The 16,361-nt window shown below is 39.5% G+C and overlaps 1 long non-coding RNA gene across 1 annotated transcript; it reads left to right on the top strand.

Moving 5' to 3' along the window:
- The first annotated feature begins 1,852 nt into the window (after positions 1-1,852).
- On the top strand, positions 1,853-15,424 carry LOC120549842. The gene is made up of 2 exons (XR_005637444.1): positions 1,853-2,010; positions 15,180-15,424. It is a non-coding gene; the product is annotated as an uncharacterized LOC120549842 (long non-coding RNA).
- The last annotated feature ends 937 nt before the right edge of the window (positions 15,425-16,361 follow it).

Below are 16,361 nucleotides of genomic sequence, written 5' to 3'. Positions count from 1 at the left end.
GTTAGGGAACAACCATAGACTTATGGTTAGATGTAAAGTCCCTCGTTTTGTTGACTTAGACATTCACCACGACTTCTTCCCTCTGTGGACTTTATAGTCATCCAACTTCCTCCGTTGCTCTCGACGGACAGGAATTATAATTCATTGCATGGCTGTAGTTTTTTCTGCCAACAGAAAGATTTGTATGTCTCTTGAGAAATATGATGAATTCAAACTCTCATTAAAGCATGTTCTGTATCCAGGAAATTATCTATAAGCCTGTTATTTGTTTATAGCTGCTGATGCCTCTATTGCTGCCGCCCCTCATCTTCTTGAAGACCCTACCTCTGGGTTTGGCAGCAGTTTGCAGTCTGTCTCACATAGTGAGGTCACTTTGGGAGTCATTTGGCAGCTCCTGCCTTCAGAGCTTGCCAGTCCTTTTCACAGCCATGCGTACACGGTGCCAAAACTGAGAAAATGAAGCATGTTATCTGTAACTAATACAGTCCATAATTGCTGTGGGATTATCTGACATCTCAGGCTGGGCTCTCTGCTGTCAACTGTGTGAGCTGCTGCTGATCTACTGTACCTGAAAGATCAACAACTGTAGTCTATATCGACAACGTTCCACTTCCCGGATTGTTCCGGTACCGCCGGAAATTCAGCCGGAAATTTTGCCGGGTGTCCCGCACCTTCTGCTTTCTTTGTGTTGGCATTCTAAACTCCAGTCGATTTATGAGGACTATGTTGGTGGCAGGGGAGGTGAGGCCATATTATGCTAATTTTCAGGTTCATAATTGTAATTTGAGATTGTATCAGAATAGGTTTACATGGTTTAATTTTCAAAAAACACCATATTTTTTGTTGTACTACTTTTCATCCTGTGTCAGGTCTCTGTTTTAGCTACAGAGCGAGACCTTTCAACTTCTGTAACATCTCTGTTGTCAGTCGCACATGCACAGTAAGGGGTAAGGATTACATGAGCTAGCTAGCTGTTTCTCCAACTTCGGCCTGTACGAGGCAGGGTTAGCCGGGAGACTTCTTCTAAATGAGGGCGCACTTCCAACTTTGCGTGGAATACCTGCAGAACAGTGCAATGTTGTATATACAATGCTAGCATGCTAAAGGCTAGCCCCCTAGGCCCCTCATTTCGGCGAGTGACGTAGAAAACCGTGCCGATTTTGAAAAGCTCACTGGAAACTGAAGGCAGGACGCATTCAGAAACCGTATCTCACTCAAAACAGCATGGATGGTTTTTTTTTCAAAGTTTGTATGCGTGTGGAAGCACCAGAGACACAAAATAACACCCCAAATCCCAGAAAAAGGGATTTTTTTCATAATATGGGCACTTTAACTGCTCTTCAGATCTCTGCAGGGTAAATCCAGACAGCTAGCTAGACTATCTGTCCAATCTGAGTTCTCTGTCCCACTAAAACAACCTTTGAATGTGCATGTTACATCAAAACAAGTTCCTTCCCGTGGTGCTTAGCGCCGCTCAAGACGATTGTGATTGGTTTAAAGAAATGCCAATAAACCAGAGCACGTTTTTCTCCGATCCCGGAATGCTGTGTGGACTAGCCAGACCCTCCTCCCCAGCGCTGTGGAGGAAGGTCTGCCAATGCGAGACTGCAACTGTAAACCTATAGTACACCTATACCGATAGTATACCAGTTTGAATTATCCAGTTTGTTTGTTTTTATGTCAAAAATGAAAAAGTGATGCTTTTGACAGGGCGCGTTTTCATATTGTGACCTGATCTCATTCTCCTACTACTTACACACTCAATATGTTAATGTTTAGACTGTAGATGAAATGAAACGTTAATCACATTTGTTCTCATTTACTCTTTGATTTAAAGCAGAATCCTCTGAAGGCTCGCTGAATTAATTCATCTCTTCATGGCCCATTTGAAGCATTCTTTTGTCCGCGAGTCACCACTTTCTCAAAGTCAGCTGCGCCAACACAAGCAACATCTCCACGGACAGAAAACAAACAGCGAACAGTCATGTCTTCCAGGCATGCATTTGACAAGTGGGTGTCAATTTATTTGCAAAACACATCATATGTTTTGGCTTGGAGTCAAATAGAGCATTCAAACTCACAGTTAGATTATGTGTGTGTTGCACAGAGTGGTGCCCTGGGGAAGGCTACGCCATCCTCTGTTATTCCTTTTTGTTTTCTGCTGTTCCAGGGCTGAGGACACACCGGTGAAAATGCACACAAGTTCATAACTTCCACAGAGACATGCTTTAAATTTTCTCCAACTTAGGAATGTGAAAGAAAACCTAAAAAATTTAATCCTGAGGGAAGTGTAATCAACAGCTTTCTGTGTCTTAGTCTCAAAAATAGGAGACCCATTACTAATTATTACAACTGTGGTATTTGGTGTTGTATTGATTGCATTAATGACTTAATGGCATCCTAACATGAGTGCACCATAATGTGCAAAGACTGATTTACTTTACCGCCACTATTAAAATAGGGTGATGTCAGTTCTCCTCTGTCACATTGGGCCTCATGCAAACATATTTGTTTCAAAAGACCAAAGAACTGCACTGATTGTACACACCAGAGTCTGTTTACAGGTGTTACAGGAGTGCTACTGCATATGTGTTTTTTTTGGGGGGCTCCAGAGGGAGCTGTGTAAAGTCAATGCCTCAAATGATGTCACCTGTGTCAGCTTCTGTTGGATTTGACAAGTTTGAAAAAATCTGGGGGTGTGGAGTTAGAAAGAAGTGAGCTACCTCTGTAGCCCTCTCCTCATCTCTGCTTAAGGCCATAGGCTACCGGGTCCAGGCTACATTAGCCGCTACTAACATAACAAGCCGATACTAACATCCAAATCTCTGACTACTGTTATGACTGTGGTCATATTTGTGTATGGTCTGCTGTGTGTGTGCTGTGGGTGCCCTGTGTTTTTCTCTTTTGTTCTAATTATATATGCAAATGAAGGTGTGCCATAGCCATCCGTGGATTGGAGGAGGAGTTCAGGCCCGACCCTGTGATTGGCTGCAGCTGGGGAAGCAACCCGTTTATAAGGAGCCAAGATGGCGGCGTCTGGTGGGCAGCAGGCACTTCCTCATCCTCCTAATCTCCCAACCGGCCACTCCTTTTGTGCTTTTTGGTTTAGATTGGATATTGATTTTCGTTTGTTTAGTAAGGGTGGACCTCCAGATGTGTTGAGCTTGTTTTCTCATGTTTTTGTTAGTTAGGGAGGTAAGTCTTTTGTCTTTTGTTTTGCCCATTTGTTTTGCCTTTTTGTCACTTTTTTGGTTATCTGATATGTTGCAGCTGTGCTTTCCTTCACAACGTGTCTGCAATAATCAGAGAAAAAAAATAAACGCTATCCGATTTATGACTACAAATACAATTCTAAACTTTTGTGTGGTAATCGGTAGTGATGTCCAAATCAAGCTTTATGAACCATTAGTTTCATTTGTTGACCTAGCCAGATGGTGCCTTGGTTTAAAAAACAAGTCTCAAGGAATGGCAATTCAGTGTGCTTTCAACCCTTTGTTGAACAGAGAGCGCCCTCTATTGAGCTCAGAAAATAAAGAAAATGCTTCATGAAGCTTCATTTCGACATCAATCGGATAATGCACACACAACCTTGTCTATAGAAGACCCTCTTTTGCTGGATAGAGCATCAGTTAAGTGAGTGTCTTCCAGCACTTAAGAGATGAAGGGAGATTTGAAATGGGCCTGTGATTGTTAAGGATTTCAGGAACAAGGATGAGCAGGGTTTTAATCTTTGGTCCTTTAACAGGCTGAGGGCACAATACCAGAGGAGAAAGTATTAATGAGAGTGAACAGAGGGGGTCCATAATGAGCTTGGCATTGAGCGTGTAGAATAGCCAGCAGGTTGGTTTAGTGGCAAGTACTAATTTGTTGAAGGTACCTAGAGATACAGTCTAGGGAGGCTGCCTCAAACTGAGGGATTATGGGTGGATCACAGGGCACAGAAAGAGCACGCTGAACAGGAACCAGAACTCTGATTATGTAAAATGTGAATCATCTCTTTGACGAGGATCATTTGTGATTAAAGAGCACCTATTATGGTTTTTTCGTCTTTTCTAAGCTACAAATGTTGTTATAATGTTGTAAAGTCACGATACCACTTGAAGGCAGCTTCATTTCACGGGGAAAGAGAGAAATAAAATAGACGAGGGACTGTGCTTTGTTGTTCCAGAAAACACAAAAACACAAACTCTTGGGCAGTAAAGTGCTTATGTTTCGTTTTTTACCCTCATAGTTGTGTTTTTTTAACTTCCTTGTGTCAGCGATAGAGACAGGGATGTATCCTGTTTACTGTACTGGACTCTCACACCGCCTCAAAACAGATTGACACGTCTAATCGCTGGTAAGTGATTGGTAGTGTACTGTATATCAACGATGTTCCACTTCCGGGATTGCGCCGGTGCTGCCGGAAATTCTGCCGGATCCCGCTCTTTTTGCCCGGATGTCCGTTACCTTCTGCTTTCTTTGTGTTGGAATTTTAAACTTCGTTCGATTTCTAAGGACTGTGGTTAACTTCTCCTCAGATCTCTGCAGGGTAAATCCAGACAGCTAGCTAGACTATCTGTCCAATCTGAGTTTTCTATCGCACGACTAAAACAACTTTTGACGTGCACATGTTCCTTCCCGAGGCTATTTCGCAGCAGCACAGTGGCACTGTCGGCCCGGTTAAAAAAAAAAAAAAAAAATAAAATTAATATTTATACAACAAACCCCCCATTCCCCCCCTCCCCCCCACATCAACCCCCCCCCCCCCCCCCCCAAAGATACTTCAAGCAAAAGAGAAAAATTAAAAATATTCTTTTTTTTTTCTTCCTTTTTCTTTTCTTCCAGCCCCCCCCCCCCCCCAAAAACCCCCCCCCCCCCCCCCCCCCCCCCCCCCCCCCCCCCCCCCACCCACAACACCCCGCTCCCCCCCCCCGCCTGTCTGAGTTTGGCCTATTAGGACCCCTGCCTGCCTTTTGGACTCCTGCTCTCTAGCCTGATCCCTATTGAATAAGTTTGCCTCACTTCCCCTGCCTGCTTTTTGCCTGATTTCAAACTCGACTAAAAGTGAACTTTATTTTACTGGCCTGTTCTGAGTTTTTGGGTTCAAACCGTATGTATGGACATAGTCTCTGTGACATCAGCCGTAGGCTTCTGAAGAGCCAAGTTGGGCATTTTAACATGGAGGTCTATGGGGCATTTTTGACACTTCCGCATTGGCTTCATTGTTCAGCGCCGGAGGTTGGCGCTTAGTTTTAAACCTGTTTTTACTGAGCCTTTACCAACAGAAAATGTATTCAGTTCATTCATGGTCCCGATAATATATTTCACATTTACACACTGGCTCAAGTGTAGTAATGCACTCACTGCTGTTCTTGATTTGAATCATCATTAAACATGTCTTTAACTGAAGAGTTGTGAGGAAGTAGTGTAGGATCATTAATAATACTACTATTCTAATTCATGTAAATCTTTGCTATTTATCCTTGATGTCATTCAATAATAATAATTTACTTATATAATATTACCCGAATCTGATTGAAAATCCCACAGGCGGGGGAATGTTTAGTCTGCAAACAAGAAAAGCATGTCATAGAAATAACTACTGGTTCATCTGTGCCCATCTGCAAATAGGTGTTTTAGTGCCATCTTTTCTTCATGATGTACTGTATATCAAAAGGATTGGCTGTTTCAGCTTCAAAATGCGGTATAAAGCACAAAAATGTTTATTGGCATTTCTTTAAACCAATCACAATCGTCATGGGCGGCGCTAAGCACCGGATGGAGCCACGGTGCCGCTACAAAATAGCCTCGGGATGGAACTTGTTTTGGTGGAACATGTACGTTTTATAAGTTGTTTTAGTCGTGCAACAGAAAACTCAGATTGGACAGATAGTCTAGCTAGCGGTCTGGATTTACCCTGCAGAGATCTGAGGAGCAGTTAACCATAGTCCTCAGAAATCCACTGGAGTTTAAAATTACAACACAAAGAAAGCGGAAGGTAACGGACATTGGCGAAAAAACATGCATCCGGCGGAAAAAAGAGGGACATCCGGCGGAATTTCCAACTTAACTATGTACCAATCCCGGAAGTGGAACGTTGTGGATATAAACTATCACCAACCATAAGAAGGAGGCAAAATGGTCAATAATACTGGTATGAGCTCTCAGAAAACATTTCAGATCAGGACAGTTGCTCATTTTCTTAGTTTAGTTTTAGCTTATATTTTAATCATGAGCAAAAATGAGCATTTATCTGATCGGTTATTCTTGAACTGTGATTTCATCACACCAAATCTGATGTGCCATAAGGGGCACTCTTAGCGTAGAGGCCAAAATAAATCCATTAATGCAGCTTAAAAAAATGTGAGTATAAGAACCCAACATCTGCTATTTGAATATCATATGATTAGTAACAGAAAAGACAGGATCAACACTCTTGACATATTGTCCAGATTTACAGTATGGAGTCAAAGAATCTGAAAGCTCTGTGTGCCTTGCAGGTATCCTCCTTCATATCACACAGAGGAGACACACGACAATAAAATGCCGTGTACTTTCCAACAGCTTTATATTAATTAAATAACCCGAGGCTAGAGGTGAGCCACACAGCTAAAGCTTGACTGCTTCAGCCCAAGCCCTGTTTCGGTTGGTCCGTTTGTTTGTTGGTTAGTTTGTTTGTCTGTCAGCAGGATTACAGAAAACCTACTTGCCTAATTTAATGAAACTAAGTGGAAGGGTGTATTATGGGCCAAGGAAGAACCCAATACATTTTGGAGCAGATCTGAATCACGGGGCGGATACTGTACACTCTTTTTTTTACTTTTTGTCTTCATTGCGAGATAGGGCGTTTGTGCTGCATTCAGCGGTGTCGGAATAATAGGAACATAGGTTCCACACTGGGAACATTTAGACTGCATTAACAAGGTCGGCGCTCGGAGAGCGCCCTTATAGTTTCTTTCTAATTTCCTTTTTCCTTTTTTATATTTCTCTTTTACCTACTCATCAGGTATTCAGTTGTGATTCAGACATGATTCAAATGAACGTGTAGAGTGCACAGGGCAGAGAGGGAGAGGAAGTCACGTATTGTATACTGAAACATTGTTTTAATGGTGACACTATACAGGTGAGAGGAAACAGAAGAAGCAACCAGGGTCAACAGCTACTGCAAGACTGAAGAGACAAGCTGAAGGAGGGCGAGAACACGCTGGTAATCCAGCTCTGCGTGAATCAATTGTTCCTTAATCCTTAATGTGTTATCAGGTTCAATCAAGGACTATGAAGGCTAGTACATTTACTGTTAATTTTGTATTGAAGCTGCCATTAGTTCTTCTATTTTGCTACTATATTATATTTCATCATTTCTGTGCACAAAAACCTTCAAGTTCATGTTTCCCCAGAACTGTACAGTAGACCTCAACCTTATACGACTATATAGCTGTATACCAGAGTCCATTAAAACTCTCCATTCAAACCCCAAATAATGAAATCCTTGCAGCAGCAGCAGCAGCAGTTCCGCAAAGACTAACTCTTTGGATCACATTACATTGAATAAAAAGTTAATATTTGTGCTAAGTTAAATTGTATTACAGCTGTTAAAGTGTGTTTCGGTATAGTTGGAAAACATTAATTAAAATAGTTCATAACTCTGACTGTCCTATAGGCAATATATGTTAAAGTTGTTGTTTTTTGCTAACAAACCAGTATATCCTTGGTGTTTGTTTTCGAGTTGTCTGCTTATTTGGTCAGTCTGTCAGTCCACAACTTTGGTGGAGACTGAAATAGCTTTGGTAAACCCTTCACTTTTATCTAGTCTATATCTATGGCCTTCCACTTCCGGGATTGCTCCGGTGCCGCAAGAAATTCCGCCAGATGCATGTTTTTTCGCCGATGTCCGTTTCTTTCCGCTTTCTTTGTGTTGGCATTTTAAACTCCTGTCTATTTACAAGGACTATGGTTAACTGTTCTTCAGATCTCTGCAGGGTAAATCCAGACAGTTAGCTAGACTATCTGTCCAATCTGAGTTTTCTCTCGCACGACTAAAACTAATTTTGTTCCACCAAGACAAGTTCCTTCCCGAGGCTATTTGGCAGCGGCTCCGTGCGGAGCTTAGCGCCACCCATGACGATTGTGATTGGTTTAAAGAAATGCCAATAAACCAGAGCACGTTTTTCTCCCATCCCGTAATGCTGTGTGGACTAGCCAGACCCTCCTCCGCAGCGCTGTGGAGGAAGGTCTGGCAAAGCGAGACTACCCCACCAGTGACCCTCGCGTGGTCATCAACCAGTTGTGGTGTTATCCCACCAGATAAGGTCCCCTGTCAGTCACGTGGACCCCTGGGACATTGTGACATTTGGGGAGTAGAACAATGTCACAGCTGCTTACCTGACCTTTCACAAAGGCAACGCCATGTCGGAAGAACCGCGGAGACGCTCTCAACTGCATTATTGGACAAAGCAGTCTCTCACAAGAACTCAATTTGTGCTCTCGAGTAAAGGTGTAATGGTATTGCACATGCTAGTTACTTTGATTTACTGCCTGCTGACTGCACATAAGAAAATGTGGTAGATGGATCAGTGAAGGTGTTATAAAGAATGTGAAAATTATAACATCTGGCGATTTACACCTGGAAAATGCCGATCTCAGGTTTTCTTTTTATATCCTTATATAAGGCAGGTTGATATGTGCATCAACTTGCAGCAAAATGAGTTAGCAGACACAATTGTGAACTATACTTTCCTGGAAATATTCACCAACAATTAAAGAAGTGTAAGAACCTGACAAGAATCTCTTTGCTAACACTGCCACCCGGTGCACAGGGGAATTACTACACCCATTTCCCTGCTGCAGTTTCCCAGTATTTTTAGTCCAGCAGAGTTTACAGACCTTGAATGCTAATGGTATTATTGAAATGCAGAGCATGCCAGCGCTGTGCTGGGACCCCAGCCTTCATGCAGTGAGTGAGTACAAAGCCCAGAGATGTATGCACACGCTCTGAACTAATAGCCCATACAACATACACACACAATTTGTTTTTAAGGATGTTAGGGCATCTTTAAGCTTAGAGATCTATTCCCTACACATTCCGCATTCTCCCTGCTCTGAATACCAATAAAGCTGACCTGTTTGCCCTTCCCTTTCCTTTCCCTAGTATTTATTTTCATTGTTGCGTGTTATTGTACAGGCAACTGATTGAACTTGTTCCTGTTAATCATCAGTTTTCATCCAATCATCACTTTGACACTTAAGCAATCTAAAAATGTTAACTCTCATGTCATTGCAGAGCTTTGATTGTGCTATCTATATGCAAATGACCCGTGGAATTCGACAGTGGCTCAGTATATAGCAGACCAACAAACCTGTGTAACTTACTATCATCAATTTAAAAAAAAAGAAGTCACATATTCAATAAGCTATTAAGAAGCTTCCTGGGGTCAGATTGATATTTAATTGCAGCAGCCTCTCATAACTGGAATAACAGTATTCAGCCACAATCTAGTCAACACTGTGTGTGTGTGTGTGTGTGTGTGTGTGTGTGTATACGTGTGTATACGTGTGTTTACAGTTGTCTGGCTGCTGAATGTTCACAGCATTCTTTTCTTTACCAGAACCTGTATGATTCCCAATGCTCTCTGAGTGCATACAGTACATATTAGAGCACAGCGTACAAATCTCTCTCATGATAATGACACATGATTGGCTTTTTACACAAACATGCTGTAACACAAAATGTAATGCAATGTAATATTCCAGCTTTGAGTGTTCAACAATTGTAGGGTCTTTCATGTAACTTTTACAACTGCAGAGGAGTAAAAATAGGTTTTAGAATCACACTCATATCATGGTCTCAATTTCAAAATCAGTTTTCAATGTTTTGAGATTAAAGTTTTTATTTGTTGTAGCATTTTTGATTATAAAAAAAGACAAACAATTTGTATTTATTGGATATAGTCCTCTAATTCAGACACATTTAAAAAAAGAAATGGTGAGAAAAGCAAAAACACTAAAGATCATCAGAGAAAATAAATATAAAATAATAACAACAACACAATAGACATAAATTTAAAAATAAAATGTAGTCAGTCAGAATAACCCTGTATGTTGCTCTGTATTTTGTTTTCTGTAACTAATGTCCCGAACCATCTCTAAGATGTTGCACCCTTAGTTTTTCTTTGGACATTATTTGAGCTCCCCTAAGATAACATATTTCATATTATTTGACTTTTAAAAAAAAAAAAACCCACTGCAACACATTCTCCACAATATCTTAATATTTACCATAGTATATTCTCATTTAAACTTAAATATATTAATGAAATAAGTTGCATAATAGCTACCAATATGTGTATTGTAATTGGAGTTAGCCAACTCTAAATGACACATACATATGCAGAGAGATAAAGGTAGCATTTAACCATTAATATCTAAAAAAAAACTGACATATTGGTCGTGTTAGCTAATAATGAATAAAGGCCACAGCACACACTAGAGGCCATAACTTGTGACTATTTGATCCTTCCTAGGGAAGGCTGAAATATAAATTTGGGGTGAGGAAAAAAAAAACCTCCTCTGTTCTTTGAAAAAGCCAGACTATCCTCCCTTCAACAAAAAGAAAAAAACATAACCCCACCTTTTCCTTTATACTTCCTCTGCAACCCTAATCATTTTGTAGAGTACCTCGGAACAAAAAGCTCTCACCGCTGCCTGTCTCTGATACCTCATGCTTGCAGGAAGATAATCTAATGATCAAGTCATTTACATAAATATCAACACATGGGGCAAACCAGTCTAAATGTTGCTATGCAAGCAATCAGCGAAAATGCACTTCATGAGACTCAGTGTGAGCTCCATGGTAAGAGATCAAAGAGTGTCAGGGCCGGAGGGCAGGCAGATAGCAAAACAAGAAGCAGCTGATCTACAGTAGATGAAAGACTGGTTTATGCAAGTGTGGCGATTCCTCTTGCTAACACTTTCGCATATGGCATATTAATATAATGGAAGAACAAGACTGACATACTTTGAAAAGACATGTTGGTAAGTTAGTCAAGTTTATTTATATCACAGACAATCACAAAGTGCTTCACAGGCCAAATAAATAAATACATTAAAATAAACTGAAATTAAAAAGCACAATACATCACAGTAAATCATTGTAAAACACAAAAGCATAAGCTACATAGTAATACAGTCAACAATGTGGCTAAACGAACGGCTGACTAAAAAGATGCGTCTTTAGCTGCTTTTTTTTTTTTTGGTGATTAACAATTTTTATTTTTTAACAACGTACAAAACATACAATTCGCAACATGAACACACCCCACTCCCCCCCCTTCCCCCCCCCCCCCCCCCAAACAAAAAAAAAAAAAAAAAAAAAAAAAAAAAAAAAAAAAAAAAAAAAATATTTTTTATTTTTTTTTTTTAATTTTTTTCCTGTCTTATTGTTCTTTTTCTATGGATTATATAGTAGGATAAATCCTTCAGAAATGTTTCAACATTTCACTTCCTCCTCATTTACTCATATGTGCTAATGAAAAAGCCTCATAGATCACTTTCAACTACTTCTACCTACATTTTCAATATTATTGCTTGATTTCGGAAATAAACATTGCTAGTCTGATTTTCTGCAGACGTGCTGCTTTGTATGCATCAAACCACTAACACCTCTTTTGCTATGAAGTCTGTTTTTTAATAGTATATTGCATTATATAGCGAATTAAAAAGAACATGTAATATAATGTGCTTTTATAGGCCTACATAAAGACAGATGCAAAAAGTACAGAAGGGACATTACAGACAAAGATATCTGCTTCTAAGCATTTTGAGGCTTCAGCTTTTGCCATTTTAGCTTTGTACAGTTACTATGGTTACGGGTGTTGTTCTCGTCTGATAACCTAGTGAAATATGAACATATTTTCGTGGTTTGTCCCAGCTGTTTTGTTGCTGCTTGTCTAACTCCCTTATAACAAGAGATATGTTGAGCGGCGGAGCACACGGTTTTACTAATTAGGAGCTACAGTGTGGGATTCTGCGCATGGATGCTGGTCTTACTTTTTATTTTGTTGTTTTAGTCTTATTTTGGTGTAGTTCTCGTTGTGACAAAAAACAAATATGTTTTGTCACAGTTTTAGTTTTAACACTGTTTCCAATAGAGCAAAAATGGAACTTCAGTTTGGGAGATCTTGATATATTTACAGATAACAGGGTTGAATCTATAAATTGCTTGTCAACAAACTTTACCATTGGTGTAGGGTTGCACGATATTGACAAAATGTTATATTGCGATATCGATTATGAACATTGCGATACCGATATTAATTTCGATATTTCTAAACATATGTAAAATTACAAAGGTTTTGAGAAAACGCATCAAAATAGATTCATAACAAATTAAACAAGTTTTCTTACAACACAAGGTTTATTTCAACTGACTGTCATAATGGACCGGTCCAACATGAATACATAAATAAGGACCATGTCTACAGAACAGGACATGTTTTACTGGTTGGACAGTATAAAATATACAGTATAAAGAGAACAGGACACAACTTTTTTTTTCGCTTCTCTGATTCGTTCCGTTTAGTTGTCTATCTATTTCTTCACTTACACTGTCCCTGTGTTGAAATATGCACACACATGGTGCACTCCATAGGGTTTGTCACGTAGTGGACCCGTGCGCTGACGTGCACTAACGTGCAAGTGGCACGGTAACTGGCCAATGAAACATGATCATTATAGCGTTTCAAGCGGGCTCTAAATCAAACACAATTAAGCCACACAGCCAACGGACGGGACGTAGCGCTCCACGATATAAACAAAATATTGCATACTTTTGATATATATATATTTAGATATCACTATTCGATAATATAACTATATTGAGTCGCTATATCTTGCACCCCTAGATATAATATTGCGCAACGTGATATTACGATAACGGTATTGAGTCGATATATCTTGCACCCCTAGATATAATAAGGCACTGGAGACTTCCTCCCAATATGTGAATATGTCTACATTTATATAGCTTTAACAGCATCTTTGCATGGCAACAGTTTGTCAAAAAAGTAAAAAAAAAACTGTATATTTATTTTGCACAATGTAACCATAGAGGCAGAGCTCTATGGACAGAAATGCTTTTATCTGATATGAATCAGTGAAGCAGGCATGCAGATGAGATGTCTGAGCGAGCCCTGTTGCCAAATAACTCTCTGAATGCTCGCCATGCTCACCCCCCTCCCATTAGGCCTTGTTTTTTTTTGCGTTTCTGCATCTGCATCAGTGCAGCCCAGCTGGAGCTCACCTTCAGGTTACGGCCATTTGACACAGACAGTTATCAGATGGTATTATCAGGGAGCTGCCATGTTAGGACCAGCACTGGGCACACACAGGGCCTGATAAGAGGCGTCCATGGCAGCTGGTGGGTCATGTTTTTCCTCAGCCCCGCTGGACCACAGGGCTCAGTAGCTGTAAGCCAGCCGGAGGAGTCAGGCTGTGTAAATGGGATAAAAAAAGACACTGCGGATGTATGTATTTGCTTTGGTCTCAGATGGTGTGTAATGAATGGAATCTGGGCCAGCTCAGCAAGATGGGGAGAGTTTTAGATAGTGATACTTTGGTTTACTATTGAGTCAGATATCTCCTGCAACGGTAGCTAAATGCTACATTACAACCACATAAAAATGGAGAAGACTGTGGCCGGGTTAGCTCAGTTGGTAGAGCAGCACATATATAGCGGTTTACCCCTCAACGCAGTGGCCGTGGGTTCGACTCTGACCTGAGGCCCTTTGCTGCATGTTATACCCCTCTGTCTCCCCTTTCATGTATTCATCTGTCCTGGGAAAATAAAGGCCTAAAAATTATCTTTAGAAAAGTCTTGTATATACTTGAAAGCAATACTTGAGTAAAAATGCAAGTATCTTACCAAAATATGACATTGTTAGAAGCTGACGTCACATTTTAGAATATTACTTGAGTAAAAGTCTTAGAGTATCTGATATTTACTGTACTTAAGTATCAAATGTAATTTTATGATATTAAATGTACTTTAGAACTATTAGAAGTAAAAGTAAAAAAAAAATAAAAACTTTGATTATGAACTTTATTGTGGCTTCCTTATAGTGAAGCATAATATTCAGGGTTTCCACACCTTCTCAGTAATATACATCTTATTTAGTATTTTTTTAAAGTAAAAGTTTCCAGAAATATAAGTAACAAAGTAAAGTACTGATATGTGAAAATTCTACTTAAGTACAGTATTTGTACTTTGTTACATTATAACACTAAAAAAGACCAATCTGAAACGGATACAGTTGGTAATAATATGAATATCCAGGTAAATGGACTGAACATTGTTATTTCTATTTTTGATGTAAAGCACGTTCTAGCCAATTAATAAATCTGCCAATGGAGGTTAGTGGAAATGTGCTGTTACATACTGCACCTGAAACAAATACGCTTCTTAGCTGTGAGGTTATTAACATTCTTTGGAATATTTGTGTTCTAATATGAACCGGAATTCATCTATTATTCATTTTCCTTTCAAAGTTGTAACAGTGAACGTGTTACCAGTCTTAGTGTTGTGTTAGTCTATAGACGTTCCACTTCTGGGATTGCTCCGGTGCCGCAGGAAATTCCGCCGGATGCATGTCTTTTCGCCGATGTCAGTTTCCTTCCACTTTCTTTGTGTTGGCATTTTAAACTGGTGGATTTATGAGGACTAATGGTTAACGGCTCCTCAGATCTCTGCAGGGTAAATCCAGACAGCTAGCTCGACTATCTGTCCAATCTGAGTTTTCTCTCGCACGACTAAAACAACCTTTGAACGAAATGTGTCCAATATTCACTCTGTTTTTATCTCCAGCAACTCCTGAGGGAAATGCCTGGCTCTTTAGTTTAGTTTATTGATTTACACATATACAAATACTACAGATTAATAAACACATAATCAATAAAAGATGTGATGGGCACTCTCCAATGCATAATCCAATTAAAATAGAAAGAAACCAAAATACTGAAAAATAGAAAAGAAAGAGAAAAACATATCATAATGAAGTTGGTAACAGTAAAAAAAAAAAAAAAAAGTTAATTATAGAATGTAGAAAGGCTCTTGTTTAGAGATCTGTAAACAAATAATATTATAGTTAAATGTCTATTTTTGTGTGTAGTTATTGTCTGTGTGTCTACTGTGTTTGTTTTGCCAGTGTTGGTGCTGTCCTGTGTGAACTGATGTGAGCCAGTCAGATCCAGACAACAAATGCAGATTTTGGAACTGTGACATCCACTGAAGAGCTGGAGAGCAAGGCAAATGTTAATTTCACCTCCTGACAGGCTGTGCAAACATGCAATAACAATGTGGAGTAGGCAATTATGAGAGGAACTCATTCCATAAATATCACTTTAGCCCCATCTCATTAACAGAAAAATAAACCAAAATAATAAATCATTATTTAACTCGTTTTCCTCCGATGATTAATGTGCCAAATTCCGTTCCACATTTTGTATTGGAGGGAGTGTAGATGTAAAGGTAATTACATTGTAAACTACAAAAGGTACAACGTTCCTGTTCTTATAATGCTAAAGCCAGGAAGCAGTGATATCGTGCCAAAGTTCACAATGTACTTTGTTTGCTGTGTTTAGGATGAACACTGTTTCCATTCAGAATCAGAATCAGCTTTATTGGCCAGGTTTGCATGAACAAACAAGGAATTTGACTCCGGTTAATCTTTGCTCACTTAAAGGTGCCGTAGGTAGGATCGTGAAGATCCAGGACTTAGCCAAAGAATTTGAACATTTGTCTTTGAATTTGTCTCCTAAGCTCCTCGAGGGAGAATTAATGTGTGTGCATGAGCAGTGATTAACAAGCAGTTAGACACCCCCCTGGCCATGATTGGTGCATCTGACCAGAGAGCGGTGGATTTTTGCAAATCACACTACAGGCTGTTGGTGGTGCCAGAGGAGCAAGATTTTTTTTTTTTATTACCTGCTTAATGTAGTTCTACTCAAACATAGGGTCAGTTTCAGCAAATATGACAGAATCTTAGTTTTATAAGTCTTACCTATTGCATCTTTAACAATAAAAACAGAAAGACAGTAAGAAATATAAAAAAAATACTGTTACAGTATAACAATATAATTTACAAATTTACAAAAATTATACAATAACAATTAAAGAGAGGGAAGGAATAGTGCAATGTCTGAGATTTAAGATTTAAATATATAGTGCAAGGCAGTTCAGTGCAATGGTAATATATTAATAACAATATTGTAATTGTAAGATTGAAATATACATGAGGTAGATGAGCAGAACAGTGATGATTGACTTTGTTCAGTGTAAGGGTGGGGGCTATTTCTGAGCGTTCAACAGAGCAGCTGGTTTTGGTAGG

This window comes from Perca fluviatilis, chromosome 20, assembly GCF_010015445.1.
Source record: "Perca fluviatilis chromosome 20, GENO_Pfluv_1.0, whole genome shotgun sequence".
NCBI lineage: Eukaryota > Metazoa > Chordata > Actinopteri > Perciformes > Percidae > Perca > Perca fluviatilis.
This window is presented reverse-complemented; position numbering and strand designations above follow the sequence as displayed.